This window comes from Arachis hypogaea, chromosome 20, assembly GCF_003086295.3.
Source record: "Arachis hypogaea cultivar Tifrunner chromosome 20, arahy.Tifrunner.gnm2.J5K5, whole genome shotgun sequence".
Classification (NCBI taxonomy): Eukaryota; Viridiplantae; Streptophyta; class Magnoliopsida; order Fabales; family Fabaceae; genus Arachis; species Arachis hypogaea.
Window position 1 is genome coordinate 49,853,036 of NC_092055.1, and position 19,692 is coordinate 49,872,727.

The 19,692-nt window shown below is 41.1% G+C and overlaps 2 non-coding genes across 2 annotated transcripts; both read right to left on the reverse strand.

Annotated features, from left to right (window-relative positions):
* Window positions 1-2,033: 2,033 nt before the first annotated feature.
* On the reverse strand, window positions 2,034-2,137 carry LOC112788177 (small nucleolar RNA R71). Its single transcript, XR_003195553.1, has one exon. It is a non-coding gene; the product is annotated as a small nucleolar RNA R71 (small nucleolar RNA).
* Window positions 2,138-18,749: 16,612 nt separating this feature from the next.
* LOC112788654 (small nucleolar RNA R71) lies at window positions 18,750-18,856 on the reverse strand. The gene has a single exon (XR_003196011.1). It is a non-coding gene; the product is annotated as a small nucleolar RNA R71 (small nucleolar RNA).
* Between the last annotated feature and the right edge of the window lie 836 nt (window positions 18,857-19,692).

Below are 19,692 nucleotides of genomic sequence, written 5' to 3' on the forward strand. Positions count from 1 at the left end.
AAGCTTGGCTAGCCATGTCTAATCTTTTTAGACTGAAGCTTTAGACTAACATTGCATGATTCCTGGAATTTGTATTAAAAATTTTGAATTTCTTTGTTTTCTTTTTCAAAATAATTTTTGAAAAATACAAAAAAAATTCATAAAATCATAAAAACCAAAAATTTTGTGTTTCTTGTTTGAGTCTAGTGTCAAATTTTAAGTTCGGTGTCAATTGCATTTCTCTTATTTTCGAAAATTCATGCATGGTGTACTTCATTGATCTTTAAGTTGTTCTTGATGATTCTCTTTGTTTGATCTTTAAATTTTCTTGTTTGGTGTCTTTTCTTGTTTTTCATATGCATTCTTGAATTATTAGTGTCTATAGTTTAAAAATTTTTAAGTTTGGTATCTTGCATGTTTTTCTTTTCTTAAAAATTTTCAAAAATAAGTTCTTGATGTTCATCATGATCTTCAAAGTGTTCTTGGTGTTCACCTTGACATTCAAAGTGTTCTTGCATGCATTATTAGTTTTGATCTTAATTTCTTGTGTTTTGCATCATTTTTTATGTTTTTCTCTCTCCTCATAAAAATTCAAAAATAAAAAATATCTTTCCCTTATTTCACTCATAAATTTCGAAAATTTGAATTGATTTAGTCATAAAATTTTAAAATTTAATTGTTTCTTATTAGTCAAGTCAAATTTTCAATTTAAAAATTCTATCTTTTCAAAGTTTTTTTAAAAATCAAATCTTTTTCAATTTCCTTCTTAATATTTTCGAAAATTTTAAAATTTAATTTTCAAAATCTTTTTCTTATTTTTATTTCATATTTTCGAAATTGATGCTAACATTTAATGTTTTGATTCAAAAATTTTCAAGTTGTTACTTGCCTATAAAGAAAGGATCAATCTTTAAATTCTAAAATCATATCTTTTAGTTTCTTGTTAGTCAAGTAATCAACTTCAATTTTCAAAAATCAAATCTTTTTAATTTCCTTTTCAAATCTTTTTCAAAATAAAATTTCAATCATATATTTTTCAAAATCAATTTCAAAATCTTTTCTAACTTCTTATCTTTTCAAAATTGATTTTCAAATCTTTTTCAATTAACCACTTAACTTTTTGTTTAATTTTAAAAGTTTACTATTTCAATCATATCTTTTTCAAAACCACCTAACTACTTTTCTCTCTCCAATTTTCGAAAATCACTAACCACTTTTTCAAAAATCTTTTTAATTAATTAATTTATTTAGTTTTCAAATTTTATTTTATTTATTCCCTTAATTTTCGAATACTAACCAATAATTAAAATAAAAAGAAAAATATTTTCCTTTTATTTTAATTTAAAATTCAAATTCTCTTCTTCTTATAATTCGAACCCTCTCTCCCTCTCTGTGTTCGAATTCTTCATCTTCTCTCTTCTTCAGTCTACTCTTCTATTCTTCTACTCACATAAAGGAATCTCTATACTGTGACCTAGAGGATTCCTATTCTTTTCTGTTCTCTTCTTTTTCATATGAGCAGGAGCAAGGATAAGAACATTCTTGTTGAAGCTGATCCAGAACCTGAAAGGACTTTAAAGATGAAACTAAGAGAAGCTAAAGCACAACACTCTGGAGAGGACCTGACAGAATTTTTCGAAAAAGAAGAAGAGATGGCCGAACCCAACAACAATGGTGGAGATGCAAGGAAGATGCTTGGTGACTTTATTGCACCCTCTTCTGACTTCTGTGGAAGGAGCATCTCAATTCCTACAATTGGAGCAAACAACATTGAGCTTAAGCCTCAATTAGTTTCTCTGATGCAGTAGAATTGCAAGTTTCATGGACTTCCATTGGAAGATCCTCATCAGTTCTTAGCTGAATTCTTGCAAATCTGTGACACTGTTAAAACCAATGGGGTTAATCCTGAGGTCTACAGACTTATGCTTTTCCCCTTTGCTGTAAGAGACAGAGCTAGGACATGGTTGGACTCACAACCTAAAGATAGCCTGAACTCTTGGGAAAAGTTGGTCAATGCTTTCTTGGCCAAATTCTTTCCACCTCAAAAATTGAGTAAGCTTAGAGTGGAAGTCCAAACCTTCACACAGAAGGAAGGTGAATCCCTCTATGAAGCTTGGGAAAGATACAAGCAATTGATCAGGAGGTGTCCTTCTGACATGTTTTCAGAATGGAGCATCATATGTATATTCTATGATGGTTTGTCTGAATTATCCAAGATGTCATTGGACCACTCTGCTGGAGGATCTCTTTATCTGAAGAAGACACCTACAGAAGCCCAGGAACTCATTGAAATGGTTTCAAATAACCATTTCATGTACACTTCTGAAAGGAATCCTGTAAATAATGGGACAACTCAGAAGAAAGGAGTTCTTGAGATTGATACTCTGAATGCAATATTGGCTCAGAACAAAATATTGACTCAGCAAGTCAATATGATTTCTCAGAGTCTGTCTAGAATGCAAGCTGCATCAGGCAGTACTAAGGAAGCTTCTTCTGAAAAAGAAACCTATGACCCTAAGAATCCTGCAATGGCAGAGGTGAATTACATGGGAGAATCCTATGGAAACACTTACAATCCTTCGTGTAGGAATCATCCTAATATCTCATGGAAGGATCAACAGAAGCCTAATCAAGGCTTCAATAATAATGGTGGAAGAAACAGGTTTGGCAATAGCAAACCTTTTCCATCATCTTCTCAGCAACAGACAGATAATTCTAAGCAGAGCCACTCTGACTTAGCAACTGTAGTCTCTGATCAATCTAAGACCACTCTCAGCTTCATGACTAAAGCAAGGTCCTCCATTAGAAATTTGGAGGCACAAGTGGGTCAGCTGAGTAAAAGAGTTACTGAACTCCCTCCTAGTACTCTCCCAAGCAATACAGAAGAGAATCCAAAAAGAGAGTTGTTCCGAGGGTTACCTGAAACTATAGGTCGATCTCGGATGAGATCTTCTGTACTGGTCGGAGATGACGTGTCCGGCTGGTGGGTGGCGGCCGGAGCGGTCGTGTTCGACTTGTTGGACTGACTGCGCTTCTGATCCTTGGTCACCGGAGGGTGGGGGTACCTGCAACAGACTCCGATGCTTAAGTTAGCACGGGTATTAAGCAGGTTTTTAGTAGAATCAAGGTATGAGTTATACCTGGGTGCTCCAGTGTATTTATAATGGTTGTAGAGTGACCTTTTTAGATAAGATAAGTTAGTTATCTTATCTTATCCTCATCTTTGAGTTGAGGTCAGCTTATCTGCAAGGGAACCGCCCTTATCTCTATAGGCTTGGACTGCTTTTAGATTTTGGTCGTGTTCCTCTATTTGGGCCCTTTACTGGGCTTTTCTGTCGATTTGACCGAGCTCTCTGAGAAGAGGTCGGATAGTCTGACCTGAAGAGGTCGGTCGCTTTGTCGCTAAAACATCCCGGGTCGGACAGCTTGACCCAGGGTATGAACAGTGCTGCTGCTCGAGCTCAGTCTTTCTTTCGGAGGTTGAATCTTCAATTTTGGTGAAGTCGAACTTGAGCATTTTGTCGATTTGTAGAGTTCTTTTTTGAATGTGGAACGTTTCTTCTTTCGCTTCCTCTGAAAGTGCGCGCTTTTATTTTTAGCGTTTTGGCTTTGGGAATATACGAGGCTTTAAATACCTTCATTAATTGGTTTTAATTGCCCGCTTCCCTTGGCTTTTATTTTTTAGTTTTACGATCAAAAAATGGTTTCTCTTCTTTGTCTTTCTTCTTCACTCTCTCACTTTCTGTTTTTGCCTGCATTTTGCCTTTTCTTGCGCTGCAGCATCATTTGGCGATTCTTCTGGGTGATTCCATCTTTCCATCTTCAATCTCCTTTGAAGCTTCTTTCTTCGTTCAGGTTGGTTTTTCTTCCTTTCTCTTTTCTTTGTCTGATTTTGAGAAAGTTTTGATTTTGCTTGGAGAAAGTTTGGATCTTTTTGCTTTTGCCGTGCCTGATTGTTGTTGTAATGTGTGTTCTGGGAGTTTCTTCGTCCTTTTCGTCTTTCCTGTTGCTTGATGCTCTTAGGGCTTTTGCATGTTATCACCATTTCTGTTTGTGCTTTTGATGATGATTTTGTTTGATTGAAAAAAGGTTGTGCCTTTGACGATTTCCGCTTGGCGTGTTTGGTGTTGTCGATGCTTTTTGCTGATAGACTGTAAAAAGATAGTGGCTTTGATGACTTTTTGTGTTTTGTCTTTCTCCTATGAAAATGTTTGCTGTCTGAAATCTTCTTTTGTTGTTTGAGAGATGCCGGGACGTAAGCTGTAGATTTTTCCTGAAACCTTGCTTTGTTACTGCCTCCAAAGGATGTCTCAGGACTTTGGTTTGAGTCTTGGGGTTTTCCTTTTCTGTTTGTTCTTCTGTATTATATTAGTCGAGTTGTTTTGCCCCTCGTCCAAGATGTTTTTTTAGTAATCCAATCTTCTTTTCTTATTGTAGGATTAGTTGGCCTCATGTCTTCTCGCAATAACATTGTAGAGATGTCTTCTAAAGTTCCCGAGGGGATGTCCGATTGGCTGGACTCCCTTGTCTTAATGTGTGTCTCTGTTGTGGATGCTGAGTTTTGTGTAGAGCTAAGAAAACGTCATAGGGTTTGTGGTGGTGGTGCCTGGGAGAGAGATTATAAGCTTGTGGCGCCCGACTCTGACGAGAGAGTTTGCTTTCCTACTTCTGTCGAGGGGGAGCGTCCCTTTTTCTACGCCTATGAATATTTCTTCAGTCAGTTGGACATTACTTTTCCTTTTACTGCTTTCGAGACCAACTTGTTGTGGTCGTGTAACATTGCTCCATCCCAGCTTCATTCGAATTCCTGGGGTTTTATCAAGATTTTTCAGCTGCTTTGCCAAGAGTTAGGCATAACACCTTCTCAGACTCTTTTCCTCTATCTTTTTGTTTCTGCCAAGCCTGGAGGTTCTTCCAAAAAGAAAACTTCCTGGGTTTCTTTCAGGTCGGCCCAAGGGCATAAAGTTTTTGCCATGTATGATGAATCTTTTAAGGATTTTAAGAATTATTTCTTTAGAGTCCGTGCTGCTGAGGGGGTCCGCCCCTTTTTTCTTGATGAGAATGATGAGGCTACTTTTCCTCTAGAGTGGCAGAAGGATGTGAGAGTGTCTCGTTATACATGGGAGATGCTTGGCGAGGTTGAGCGGGCTTTTGTTATTGTTCTTGAAGATTTATGGGGGAAACCACCCCATCTTGATACAAAAAGGTTTTTGAATGACCCGTCCCTGGTTCGAACTGTTTTGGGTACTGTCTGACTAGTTTTTGTACTTGTTTCTTAGTTTTGCTTCCTCTTTTTATGATTGTAACCCATTATTGTGGTTGATTCTTGTTTTTTCAGAGATGTCAAAAAACAATGATTCCATGAAGGCCTTAAAAAAGGCAAGGAAGGCTACTGCTGCTCAAAATATCTCGGCCAAGGCGACGGGAGAGGGATCTTCTCAAGTTCAGGTGAAGCCGCTCGTGCCGAGTTCTCCTGGGCCGAGGAAGGTGATTCCCACTCCTCGGGTTTGCTTGGCTGACCCTCCACAGTCTTCCGCTGCTACTTCTGGTGCTCCTCCCAACAAGAAACAAAAAACAATTGAGCCTTTCAACCTTGATGCCCCTAATTTTGACGCTGTCGAGTTCGTAGATCAGCAGATCGGTCCTTACGGTGTCCTCCCTATGGATGATGTATCGCTCCTTCGCCATTTGGATTTTATAACTCGGAGTAGTGTAAAAATGGCACATATGGGAGTTGCCCTATATAGAACTACTCAAAATCTTCCTCTCCATGCTACTAAAGCTTTTATGGAGGAGGCAAAATAGGAGTTCGATCGGATGAAGGGCTTGAAGGAGGAGCTTGAGGTAAAGGTGGCTAAACTGGAGAAGGATCTGAAGAATGAGAAGGCAAGTTCCCTTGCTCTGGCGGCTTCTGTGCGGTTGGCCGAGGACACTGCATTGAGGCATAAAGACAGCTACGTCACAACCTATCGGGAGGGAATGCGTTTGAAGGAGGAGTTGGAGAACACCTGAGCTGATTACTCTGAGCTCCAGGGTCATCTTGTTGGCAGTGTGAATGCTGTTTACAAGAACCTGAAGGAGCAGGTTCGAATTATTGCTCCCGAGGTCGATCTTACTCTTTTTAGCCTGGACAATGTTGTGAGGGATGGTAAGATTGTCCCTATGACCAGGATGATGACGATGTCGATCCTCCCCCTGTGCCTTCTGCCAAGGTGTCAACTTCTGCAGTTCCTCTGGTTGAGGTCGGTCATTCTGTTTCTGATCCAGATTGTCAGATCTTGAACTGGGATGATGGTACCGTGGATGCTGTGCCTATTCAAACTCGCCCTCCTTCTCCCCGTACTGATGCTGCCAAGAAGGCTCCCGATCTTAGCTGATTTTTCTTGGATGTTTGTGTAGATAGCCCGACTTATGGGCTTTTAAACTCTTCATTTTGTAATTTGAATATTTTGCTGACTGTTGATACTCGTTCTGGTTGCTTGTTTAGCAACTTTTTATTTTGAAAAAACAACAAGTAGCTTTCAAGCTTTAGGCCTGATCCTGAAGCTTGTTTATAATATTGTATTTCATATCATGCTTGTTTGCACTTGTCTTGGCACCTTTTTGGGTTTTGAGAATGCTGAAGCCTTGCTGCTCGGCCTCTTTGGATTGCTTTGTACTTATTGCTTGTAGCTTGGATCCTTTGAGGTTGTGGATGTGTGGATCCAACTTGTATTTCGGTTTTCTGGCTCTTGTGTTTATTTCTAGCGATCCATAACCGATTTCTTTACGTTGGTCCTCTTTTTCAGTTATTTTTGTAGTACTCTTTTTTGGACCTTTGTCAGGTCTCTTTCAGGGACTACTTTTATAACTCGTTTGTTGGGAGGCCAACTTCTTTACGTCGTCCTCTTCTAAGTTATTTTGTAATCCTCTTTCTTGGACCCTTGTCAGGTCTCTTTCAGGAATTACTTTTATAACTCGTTTGTTGGGAGGCCGACTTCTTTACGTCGTCCTCTTCTACGTTATTTTGTAATCCTCTTTCTTGGACCCTTGTCAGGTCTCTTTTAGGGATTACTTTTATAACTCGTTTGTTGGGAGGCCGACTTCTTTACGTCATCCTCTTCTAAGTTATTTTGTAATCCTCTTTCTTGGACCTTCGTCAGGTCTTGATGCGGGCGAAAATTGGCGAGTTAAGAATGATTATAAAATATGCGTTGCAAGTATAGTTCTCAACCAACCAGAAATCCACCTTAACAATTTAAAAAGGGTGTCACAGAAATTAAAATCAAAATACTAGGAGTATGAGTCCCAGGTCGTCTCCCAACGAGTTGCAGAAAAGTGTGCTATTTTATTAATCAGATGTTTTCAAAAAGGTTTGAGTTGAATGGCAGAAAATTAAATTAGAGAATTTATATAAATTTAAATAAAAGCCTTGATTGGGAGTTGATTAGTTGGAAGCCCTATTCTTGTTGCAGTACTCTCAAGATTAATTGATAATTGGGGATTATTCTGTTTAGTTGTCCCTCACTAAGTAAGGGAAAGTTAAACAAGTTGGAATGCTATTTCTATCCACAAGTTCCAATCCGCTCTGGGGAGGATTGGTGTTAGTGACTAGAGAGCAATCCAACAGTAAACCCAACTACAATCTCTCTCTTGGGCATCCCAACTTCAAGGGTTTCTTTCAATCAACTCCCCATCAAGTTAGGGGACTACTCGCTCATTGTAAATGTAAAATTCATAACATAAGAAAGGGAATTAAAGAAAGACATCATAAATAATGATCAAAAGATTAATCAAAAATAAAAGTGATTCTTGTATTAATAAATGCTAAAATAATCCAACAGTAAAATTAAGTAAATTAAGGAACATGGAAGAGTAAGAGACAAGTAAAGAGAACGAACTAGAGTGTCGAAATCTTGATGAGGCAATAACTCTTCTCAATATCCCAATGCAAAAACAATGAACATAACAAATCCTAAAAACTATGAATGTCTAGAGAGAAAACCTAGAGGAGAGAAAAACTAGATCTAAAAACTAAAACTATGCGGAATGAATGTTGTTGTTGGTTTCTGCATGTTCTCTAGCTCTAGTCTGATTTTCTGGGCCGAAAATCGGGTCAAAATAGGGCCCGAAATTACCCCCAGCGATTCTGGATTATGCAGATCGCGCATGTCACGCGGTCGCATCATCCATGTGGCCGCGTCATTCGGCTTTCTGCTTTGCCACGCGGTCGCGTCATCCATGCGGCCGCGTCACTGCGATTTCCTCTTCTTCGCGCGGTCGCGTCATCCATGCGACCGTGTCACTTCTCGCTGGTCATCTCCTCAATTTCTTGTGTTCCTTCCATTTTTGCAAGCTTCCTCTCTAATCTCCAACTCATTCATGCTCTGTAAAGCCTGAAACACTTAACACACAGATCACGGTATCGAATGGAATAAAGGAGAAATAAAATACATAATTAAAGTCCCTAGGAAGCAAGTTTTCAATCATACAATAACTTTAGGAAGGAATTGTAAATGTATGCTTATTTATTGAATAAGTGGATAAAGATCATGATAAAACCACAATTAAACACAATATAAACCATAAAATAGTGGTTTATCAGGTCTCTTTCAGGGATTACTTTTATAACTTGTTTTTGTAGGAGACCGACTTCGTCATGTCGATCTCTTCTAAGTTATTTTGTAATCCTCTTTCTTGGACCTTCGTCAGGTCTCTTTCAGGGATTACTTTTATAACTTGTTTTTTGTAGGAGACTGACTTCGTCATGTCGATCTCTTCTAAGTTATTTTGTAATCCTCTTTCTTGGACCTTCGTCATGTCTCTTTCAGGGATTACTTTTATAATTTGTTTTTTGTAGGAAACCGACTTCGTCATGTCGATCTCTTCTAAGTTATTTTGTAATCCTCTTTCTTGGACCTTCGTCAGGTCTCTTTTAGGGATTACTTTTATAACTTGTTTTTTGTAGGAGATCGACTTCGTCATGTCGATTTCTTCTAAGTTATAGCAATTCCTCTTTTATAGGGTTGGCCAGACCTCTTTCCAGGGATTTGCTGATAACTTTGGTTGACTTGGTCCGACTTCTTAACGTCGGCCAGTCTTTAAGTTATTATTTAGCAATCTATAAAACCTCGTCAGGTTCTTTTTCCAGATCCCTTTCGATAACTTCTTGCATTATTCTGTGTTCATCTTTGCCGATTTGTAGAAGGTGGTTTCTATCTTTATTTGGTCGACCTTTAGATGAATCGCATTTTCATCTCTATTGGTCTTTATCGTGATCGTGCAGTGAATCTGTTTTTCACTTTCTGCCGATCTGTTACTTTATAATCGGACGATGAATGCTTCAGATTAATGCGTCTTGAGAATTTGTAGAATATCTAAAATATATTTTATTTAAAAGAAAGTGCAAATATATACATGCGAGAGTTTTTTCATCCCTGTAAGTCGGATAGTTTGTAGGTCTTAGCTTGGTACCTCATTAAAAAACCTTTTCAGGAAAAAGAGTGTACCTTATACCAAGATCCTTTATCATTCCTAACTATAGTACCTTCTTAGGTTACAGGCGTGCCACGATCTGGGAAGCTCTCGTCCATCGAGTTCGGATAGTCTGTAGTAGCCCTTCCCAAGTACTTCTATGACTCGGTAGGGTCCTTTCCAGTTTGCTACCAGCTTGCCTTCTCCAGGTCGAGTTGTTCCGATATCATTTCGGATTAGAGTGAGGTCGTTTTCTGCGAAACCTCGCTGCACTACCTTTTGGTTATATCTCGAAGCCATTCGACGTTTTAGTGCTTCTTCCCTGATCCGAGCTCTTTCCTGGACTTCCGGGAGTAGGTCGAGTTCTTCCCTTTGCAGTTGGGAGTTGGCTTCATTGTAGTGTACTACTCTAGGCGACCCTTCGTCAATTTCCACCGGGATCATTGCCTCCACTCCGTATGCTAGTCGGAAGGGTGATTCCTTTGTGGTGGAATGTGGCATTGTCCAGTATGCCCATAGGACTTGTGGGAGTTCCTCAGCCCAAGCTCCTTTTGCATCCTGTAATCTCCGTTTTAACTCAGCCAATATGACTTTGTTGGCAGCTTCAGCTTGTCCATTGGCTTGGGGATGTTCGACGGAGGTGAACTAATGCTTTATGTTTAAATCGGCTGCTAATTTTCTGAAGCCTGCATCTGTGAATTGGGTGCCATTGTCTGTGGTGATGGAGTATGGGACCCCGAACCTCGTGACAATGTTTCTATATAGGAATTTTCAACTTCTTTGAGCAGTAGCATTAGCTAGGGGTTCTGCCTCTATCCATTTTGTAAAGTAGTCTACCCCTACTATGAGGAATTTCACTTGTCCCGATCCCTGAGGAAAGGGTCCGAGAAGGTCGAGTCCCCATTTTGCAAATGGCCAAGGTGAGGTTACGCTGATGAGCTCTTCGGGCGGGGCGATGTGAAAGTTGGCATGTTTCTGGCATGGTGGGCATGTCCTTACAAACTCTGTAGCTTCCTTTTGTAGATTTGGCCAATAAAATCCCGCCCGGAGTACTTTTTTGGTGAGAGCTTGTGCTCCGAGATGATTACCACAAATGCCACTGTGTACTTCCTCTAAAACTTCCCTTGTGTTGGAGGTCGGCTACCATTTTAATAATGGTATTGAAATCCCTCTTTTGTATACGGTGTTATTTATGATAGTGTAGTACTGTGCCTCCCGTTTTAATCTCTTTGCCTCCATTTCATCTGTGGGGAGTGTTTCTATTTTGAGGTAATTAATTATGGGGGTCATCCATCTTTGATCTTGACCTGTTATGGCTAGGACTTTTTCCTCTTCCGAGACTGACGGGTTCTGTAGCATTTCCTGGATGAGGCATCTATTGTTGCCCCCTGGTTTGGTGTTGGCTAGCTTTGAGAGTGCGTCAGCTCGGGCATTTTGTTCGCGGGGTATGTGGTGGATCTTATATTCCCCGAGTTGTCCGAGCTGTTCCCTGGTCTTACCCAAATATTTTCTCATGGTGGGATCTTTGGCTTGGTAGCTCCCTGTTATTTGTGAGGTAACTATTTCTGAATCGCTGAAGATGTTGAGTCTTTGAGCTCCCACCTCCTTAGCCAGCTTTAAACCAGCTAGTAACGCTTCATATTCTGCCTGGTTGTTTGAGGCCAGGAAACCAAATTTGAGGGAAAGCTCAACTTGTGTTCCTTGGTTGCTTTCTATTATCACACCTGCGCTGCTTCTAGTCTTATTCGAGGAACCATCCACGTAGAGATTCCATTCTGTGGGGTTTCCGGGGTATCTGTGAATTCTGCAATGAAGTCAGCTAAGTACTATGATTTGATGGTTGTTCGAGCTTCATATTGGAGGTTGAACTCGGATAATTTGACTTCCCATTGTAAAATTCTGTCTGTTAGATCTGTTTTCTGCAATATCCCTTTTATGGGCTGGTTGGTCCGAACCTTAATGGTGTGAGCCTGGAAGTACGGGCGAAGTCATCGAGATGTTAGTATGAGAGCGTAGGCAAACTTTTCTATTTTTTGGTAGTTCAACTCAGATCCCTGCAGCGCTTTACTGATGAAGTATACAGGTTGTTGCCCTTTGTTGTCTTCTCGAACCAGTGCTAAGGCTACTGCCCGACTTCCTACCACGAGGTATAATACGAGTGGCTCTTCCTTTCGTGGTCCAATTAGAATAGGTGGTTGTCCCAGGAAACTTTTGAAATCCTGGAAGGCTTGCTCACACTGCATTGTCTATTCGAACTTCTTTTTTTTCCTTAAAGTAGCATAGAAGGGGAGAGATCTTATCGCTAATCCTGCTAAGAATCTGGATAAGGCCGCTAATCTCCCGTTGAGTTGTTGCACTTCTTTGACGTAAGTTGGGCTCTTCATGTTGAGTATGGCCTGGTATTTATCCGGATTTGCCTCAATTCCTCTTTGTGTGATCATAAAACCTAAGAATTTGCCTGCTTCTACTGTGAAGGTGCATTTTGCAGGATTGAGTCGCATGCCATGCTTCCTTATAGTGTCGAACACTTGGGCCAGGTCGGACAATAATGTCTCTTCACTTTGTGTGTTTATTAACATGTCGTCCACGTAGACTTCCATGATTTTTCTGATATGATCTGAAAATACTTTATTCATTAGCCTTTGATAAGTAGCTCCTGCATTCTTGATCTGGTGGATACATGGGGATTTGATTGTATCCGGAATATGCATCCATAAACGAGAGGTATCTATATCCGGATAAAGCATCTACCAGAGCATCGATACTTGGGAGTGGGTAAGGATCTTTTGGGCAGGCCTTGTTGAGATCGGTGTAGTCGGTGCACATTCGTCACTTCCCATTTGATTTTTTCACCAAGACGATGTTAGCTAGCCATAATGGGTACTTGACATCTCTTATGAATCCTGCCTCTAGTAGTGCTTTTACCTGTTCTTCCACAGCTTGGGATTGTTCTGGCCGAAGTTTTCTTCGTCTCTGTTGTACCGGCCGAGATCCTGGATAGACCGCCAACTTGTGACACATTAGCTTGGGGTCTATACCTGGCATGTCTGCAGCTTTCCATGCGAAGAGATCGATATTATCTCGTAAGAACTGTACTAGTAATTCTTTTGCATCTCCTCTCAGGATCGTGCCAATATTAGTTATTTTGTCCGAGGTGTCTCCGATTTGAACTTTCTCTACTTCACCTTCGGGCTGCGGACGGAGCTCTTCTCATCTCTGAACTCCACGAAGCTCAATTGTATGGAACTCTTCTCCTCTGCCTCTGAGGTTTAGACTTTGTTATAACAGCGGTATGCCATCTTTTGATATGCTTTTATCGTAGTTATCCCTTCTGTAGTTGGAAATTTCATGCATAGATGTGGAGTTGAGATTATTGTGCCGAGTTGATTTAGTGTTGTTCGACCTATTAAGGCATTGTAGGCTGAACTCACATCGACCACGATGTAGTCTATCTTGAGTGTTCTAGATTGGTTCCCTTTTCCGAAGGTTGTATGTAGTGACACGTATCCCAGTGGTTATACTGGGGTATCCCCTAGTCCGAACAGGCTGTTCGGGTATGCTCTAAGCTCCTTTTCTTCTAAGCCAAGCTTGTCAAAGGCAGTTTTGAATAAGATGTCGGTGGAGCTCTCTTGGTCTATTAATGTGCGGTGGAGATTGGCGTTTTCCAGTATGATGGTGATGACCATGGGATCGTCGTGTCCTGAGATGATATCAGATGCATCTTCTTTGGTGAATGTGATTGCAGGGATGTCAAGTGCTTTCTCCTTCCCTTCGACATGATATACTTCTTTGAGATATCTTTTGCGGGATGATTTGGAGATTCCTCCTCCTGCAAATCCTCCGTGTATCATATGGACATGTCTTTCTGGCGTACGAGGTGATCGATCGGTTCGTCTGACCTCCTCGTCCCTCCTCCTTTTTCTTTGCTCATCGTCTCGATTGGCCAGATACCGATCTAGTTTTCTTTCTCTCACTAATTTTTCTATGATGTTTTTTAAGTCGAAGTATTCGTTGGGGGAATGCCCTCGAACTCGGTGATATTCACAGCATTCGTTCCGATTTCCTCCTCCTCTTTTGCCTTTGAGTGGTCGAGTGGGGGGTATCTTTTCTGTGTTACAGACTTCTTTGTAAATATTCACAAGGGACACTCGAAGAGGGGTGTAATTATGATACTTTTTGATTTTTTCTTCCGTTCGATCTTCCTTCTTCATGGATTCTTTATCTTTATCTCGGTAGGTGAAACCGGATTTCGAGGCTTCTCCAAGTCGGGAATTTTCCTCCATGTTGATGTACTTCTCCGCCTGTTCTTGCACCTCATCCAGAGATATGGGGTATTTCTTTGATATAGATTGGCTAAAAGGTCCCTCTCGTAGGCCGTTGATGAGGCCCATGATAGCAGCCTCTGTTGGCAAGCTTTGTATATCTAGGCACATTTTGTTGAATCTTTCCATGTAGTTGCGAAGACTTTCCCGATCTCCTTGCTTGATTCCTAGTAGACTGGGGGCGTGCTTAGCCTTGTCTTTTTGGATGGAGAATCTGGCCAGAAATTTTTTAGCTAGGTCTTCAAAGCTTGAGATGGACTTAGGAGGTAAATTGTTGAACCATCTGATTGCTGTCTTCATGAGAGTCGTTGGAAAAGCTTTGCAGTGAACAACGTCTGAGGCGTCGGTGAGGTACATTCTGCTTCTGAAGTTGCTGAGGTGATGGTTGGGATCTGTAGTGCCATCGTACAAAGTCATATCTGAGAGTTTGAAGTCCTTGGGAATTTTAGTTTTCATGATTTTCCTAGTGAATGGATCTTGATCTTTGCGTGAGTTGTCCTCAGGGGTGGTCCGGGTAGCCTTCGCTTTGAGATCGGCTTCGAGTTGTAGGATTTTATCTTCTAACTCTCGACGTCGCCTTACCTCTTTTTGTAGATCCTTGCCAATTTCTCGTTGATGCTGGCTTTCTTTTTCAAGTTGCTTTAAATGATCTTGAAGTGCTTCTATTACTCCTGGATTTGATGAGTTTTTGTCTCCCTTAGATTCCGGAGTATCTTTTGGTGTAGCGTCCACGTTTTTGTACGGCGTTCTGTCCTCTAGATCTGAATCATGGTCGTTGTCATGGTCGTCCGCCATGGTGGTGGGATGACTTCTAGGTCCCCGGCAACGGCGCCAATGTTCTGAGGGTTACCTGAAACTGTAGGTCGATCTCGGATGAGATCTTCTGTACTGGTCGGAGATGACGTGTTCGGCTGGTGGGTGGCAGCCGGAGCGGTCGTGTCTGACTTGTTGGACTGGCTGCGCTTCTGATCCTTGGTCACCGGATGGGGGGGGTACCGCAAGAGACTCCGATGCTTAAGTTAGCACGGGTATTAAGCAGGTTTTTAGTAGAATCAGAGTATGAGTTATACTTGGGTGCTCCAGTGTATTTATAATGGTTGTAGAGTGACCTTTTTAGATAAGATAAGTTTGTTATCTTATCTTATCCTCATCTTTGAGTTGAGGTCAGCTTATCTGCAAGGGAACCGCCCTTATCTCTATAGGCTTGGACTGCTTTTGGATTTTGGTCGTGTTCCTCTATTTGGGCCCTTTACTGGGCTTTTCTGTCAATTTGACCGAGCTCTCTGAGAAGAGGTCAGATAGTCTGACCTGAAGAGGTCGATCACTTTGTTGCTAAAACATCCCGGGTCGGACAGCTTGACCCAGGGTATGAACAAGAGTGCTAGGCCATAAATACGTCCCACATGGCCAAACCTGGAGAGGAAGAAAAGGCAATGATTTCCAATGAGGAAGACCTCAATGGACATTCACTGGCCTTCAAGGAGTTCCCTAATGAGGAACCAAAGGAACCTGAGGCTCATATAGAGACCATAGAGATTTCACTGAACTTACTGTTTCCATTCATGAGCTCTGATGAGTATTCTTCCTCTAAAGAGGATGAAGACATTGTTGAAGAGCAAGTTGCTCAGTATCTAGGAGCAATCATGAAGCTGAATGCCAAGTTAATTGGTAATGAGACTTGGGAGGATGAACCCCCATTGCTCATCAATGAACTGAATGATCTGGTTCAACTGAAATTAGCTCAGAAGAAACAGGATCCTGGAAAGTTCTTAATACCTTGTACCATAGGCACCATGACCTTTAAGAAGGCTTTGTGTGACCTTGGATCAAGTATAAACCTCATGCCCTTCTCTGTAATGGAGAAACTAGGGATCTTTGAGGTACAAGCTGCAAGAATCTTACTAGAGATGGCAGACAATTCAAGGAAACAGGCTTATGGACTTGTAGAGGATGTCTTAGTGAAGGTTGAAGGCTATTACATCCCTGCGGACTTCATAATCCTGGAGACTGGAAAGGATGAAGATGAATCCATCATCTTTGGAAAACCCTTCCTAGCCACAACAAGAGCTATGATTGATGTGGACAGAGGAGAGTTAGTCCTTCAAGTGAATGAGGACTACCTTGTGTTTAAGGCTCAAGGATCTTCTTCTGTAACCATGGAGAGGAAGCATGAAAAGCTTCTCTCAATACAGAGTCAAACAAAGCCCCCACACTCAACTTCTAAGTTTAGTGTTGGGAGGCCAACATCAAGCTCTGAGTCTCTGTGAAGCTCTCTAAGAGCTTCACTGTCAAGCTATTGACATTAAAGAAGCGCTTATTAGGAGGAAACTCAATGTTATTTAATTATATTTATTTATTTTCCATTGTTATTTTATGTTTTCTTTAGGTTGATAATCATGTGAAGTCACAAAAAAACAACTGAAAAATCAAAAACAAAATGAAAAACAGCATTAAAAATAGCACACCCTGGAGGATAGGCTTACTGGCGTCTAAACGCCAGTAAGGATAACAGAATGGGCGTTTAACGCCCAGCCTGGCAGCATTCTGGGCGTTAAACGCCAGAATGGGTAGCACTCTGGGCGTTTAACGCCAGAAAGGGCTGTCTGGCACAGGCTGGCATTAAACGCCAGAAATGGGCATCTGGCTGGCGTTTAACGACAGAAATGGGCAGCAAAGTGGCGTTTAACGCTAGGAAGGGTAGCAGAGCTGGCATTAAACGCCAAATTTGGCACAGAATGGGCGTTTGAACGCTAGAATAGTGCAGGGACTCAAATTCCATGACACCTCAGGATCTGTGAACCCCACAGGATCCCCACTACCCCACTTCTTCTTCTCTCCTCTTCACACCTTTCCATAACACTCTTCCCCAAATACCATTGACCAATCACCTCAATACCTCTTCCCCACAACCTCTTCACCACTCACATCCATCCATCATAAAACCCCACCTACCTCACCATTTAAATTCAAACCATTTTCCTCCCAAACCCACCCACACATGGCCGAATACCCTCTCTCCTTTACCCTATAAATACCCCCTCTTTACCACCTTCATCTTCACACAACATACACAATTAACCCCCTTGGCCGAACCACTCACCTCCCTCCATCTCCTCCATTTCTTCTTCTTCTACTCCTTTCTTTCTTTTTTTGTTGCTCGAGGACGAGCAACCATTCTAAGTTTGGTGTGGGAAAAGCTAAAGCTTTTTGTTTTTCCATAACCATTAATGGCACCTAAGGCCAGAGAAACCTGTAGAAAGAGGGAAGGAAAGGAAATTACTTCCACCTCCGAGTCATGGGAGATGGAGAGATTCATCTCAAAGGTCCATCAAGACCACTTCTATGAAGTCGTGGCCAAGTCATCTGTACCCTATGCAATTCAGCTGGAATTGTCATAGAGGGAGACATTCTCATTGAAGAGGACAAGCCCATCACTAAGAAAATGATGGAGCAAACAAGAGAGTCCACTCATGGACCTCAACAAGAGCATGAGGAAATTCCTCATCAAGAAATCCCTGAGATGCCTCAAGGGATGTACTTTCCTCCACAAAACTATTCGGAGCAAATTAACACCTCCTTAGGAGAATTGAGTTTTAAGCACACATCAAGTGGGCCCCGGAAGTGGATTTCTGCACTATTTGCACTTAATTACTCATTTTCTGTAAACCTAGATTACTAGTTTAGTATAAAAACTACTTTTAGAGGCTTTTTATCATCTTTGATCAATTTTGATCTTTGATCAGTTTTATGCTATTATAGACCATTTGGTACACGTTTGGAGGCTGGCCTCACGGCCATGCCTAGACCTTTCACTTATGTATTTTCTACTGTGACGAGCTTCAAACCTGCGAATGTGGAGCACAAGTGACAGTGTGAAAAAAGACAATGGTCTTATTCCAACACTAGCGGGAACCGATAAATGATTAGCCATGCGGTGATAGCGCATATGGATTTGTTTTCATCCGAGAGGATCATACAGCTTGCCATGGAAGGAGGTAACGCATGGTTGGAAGAAGAAAATAGGAAAGCAGAGGTTCAGAAGCAACAAAGCATCTCCAGACACTTATCTGAAATTCCCACCAATGAATTACATAAGTAAGTTTATCTTATTTTATATTTTATTTATATTTTAATTATCAAAACCTCATAACCATTTGAATCTGCCTGACTGAGATTTACAAGGATGACCATAGCTTGCTTCAAGCCGACAATCTCCGTGGGATCGACCCTTACTCACGTAAGGTATTACATGGACGACCCAGTGCACTTGCTGGTTAGTTGTGCGGAGTTGTGAAAAAGAGTTGAGATTAAGATTGTGTGTACCAAGTTTTTGGTGCCATTGTTAGAGATCACAATTTCATGCACCACTAACCACTAATCTTAACTGTAGTGATTCTTTCACTTGTCCTCCACTTGTTGTTTGTTGAATGTATGACAGGTAGAAGGGGAGAAACTTCATCCTCTTTTGATAGCAAAATTGAGAGGACATTCCTTAGATTAAGGAGGGAAGCAAGAGGCAAAGGCATACTTGGAGAGGAACTAGCGGAGAAAGATCGGAGAACCACCATGGATGACGAAGTACAAGACAATGTTGGAGGAGATGCTGGAAATCATGTTGGGCAAGAGAAGAGAGTCTTAGGCTCCTATATCAACCCAAACCCAGGAAACTATGGCAGCAGCATCCTCAAACCAACAATCCATGCTAACAACTTTGAGTTGAAACCTCAACTCATCACACTTGTCCAAAATAATTGTTCACATGGAGGAAGAGCCCAGGAGGACCCAAATCAACATCTCAGCATATTCTTGAGGATTTGTGATACTGTAAAGTCCAATGGTGTACACCCAGACACCTACAAACTACTTTTGTTCCCTTTCTCACTCAGAGATAAGGCTGCAAAATGGTTGGAAGCATTTCCCAAGGAGAGCTTAACCACATAGGATGACATTATAAACAAATTTCTAGCAAGATTTTACCCCCCTCAGAGAGTCAACAGCCTAAGGGCTGAGGTACAAACTTTCAGACAACAAGATGGTGAAACACTCTATGAGGCCTGGGAGAGGTTCAAGGATTTGACAAGGAAATGCCCACCTGACATGTTCAATGAGTGGGTGCAACTACACATCTTCTATAAAGGGCTGTCATATGAGTCAAAGCAAGCAGTAGATCATTCTTTTGGAGGCTCACTCAACAAGAAGAAAACCATTGAAGAAGCCAAAGATGTCATAGAGACTGTAGCCGAGAATAAGTACTTCTATGCTTCAGAAAGAACTCAAAAGAGAGAAGTGATGGAGCTCAACTCAATGGATGCCTTGCTGGCCCAAAACAAATTTATCACTGCACAACTAGCAGCCTTGACCAAGAAAATAGAGAGTAATCAAGACTTAGCCATCCAAGCCCAAGCCCCTCAACAAGAAGGAGGTGAACCAGAAGTCAAAGATGAATGGGAACAAGCTAATTATGTGAACAATTCTAGACCTCCATCATATGACCTAAACTCCAAGACGTACAATGCAAGTTGGAAGAACCACCCAAAGTTTGGGTGGGGGAACCAACAAAACCACAATCTAGATCATACAAAGCCATACCAAGCCAATCAATACCACAATCACAACCCTGATGCCAGGGCATTTCGGCCAGTTTCACTGATCTTTTCTTTACTGTTTTAGGGTAGTTTCATGCATTTTCTTAGGAAATAAGCAAGTTTTAGGTAGAATTTCACTTACATCTTGATTCAAGCAAACATTGTGAATTTTATATGAATTCATGAGAATTATACATGAATTTAATGACAAAATGAATGATGCATGACTCATAACTTGGATTAGAGCTTTGATGCACTTTATTTGCTTGATTTCAGGACAAAGGAAGCAAGGAAAAGCCACATTAGTAGCCACGTTAGTCTAACTAATGTGACCACTAACGTGGAATGGGAGC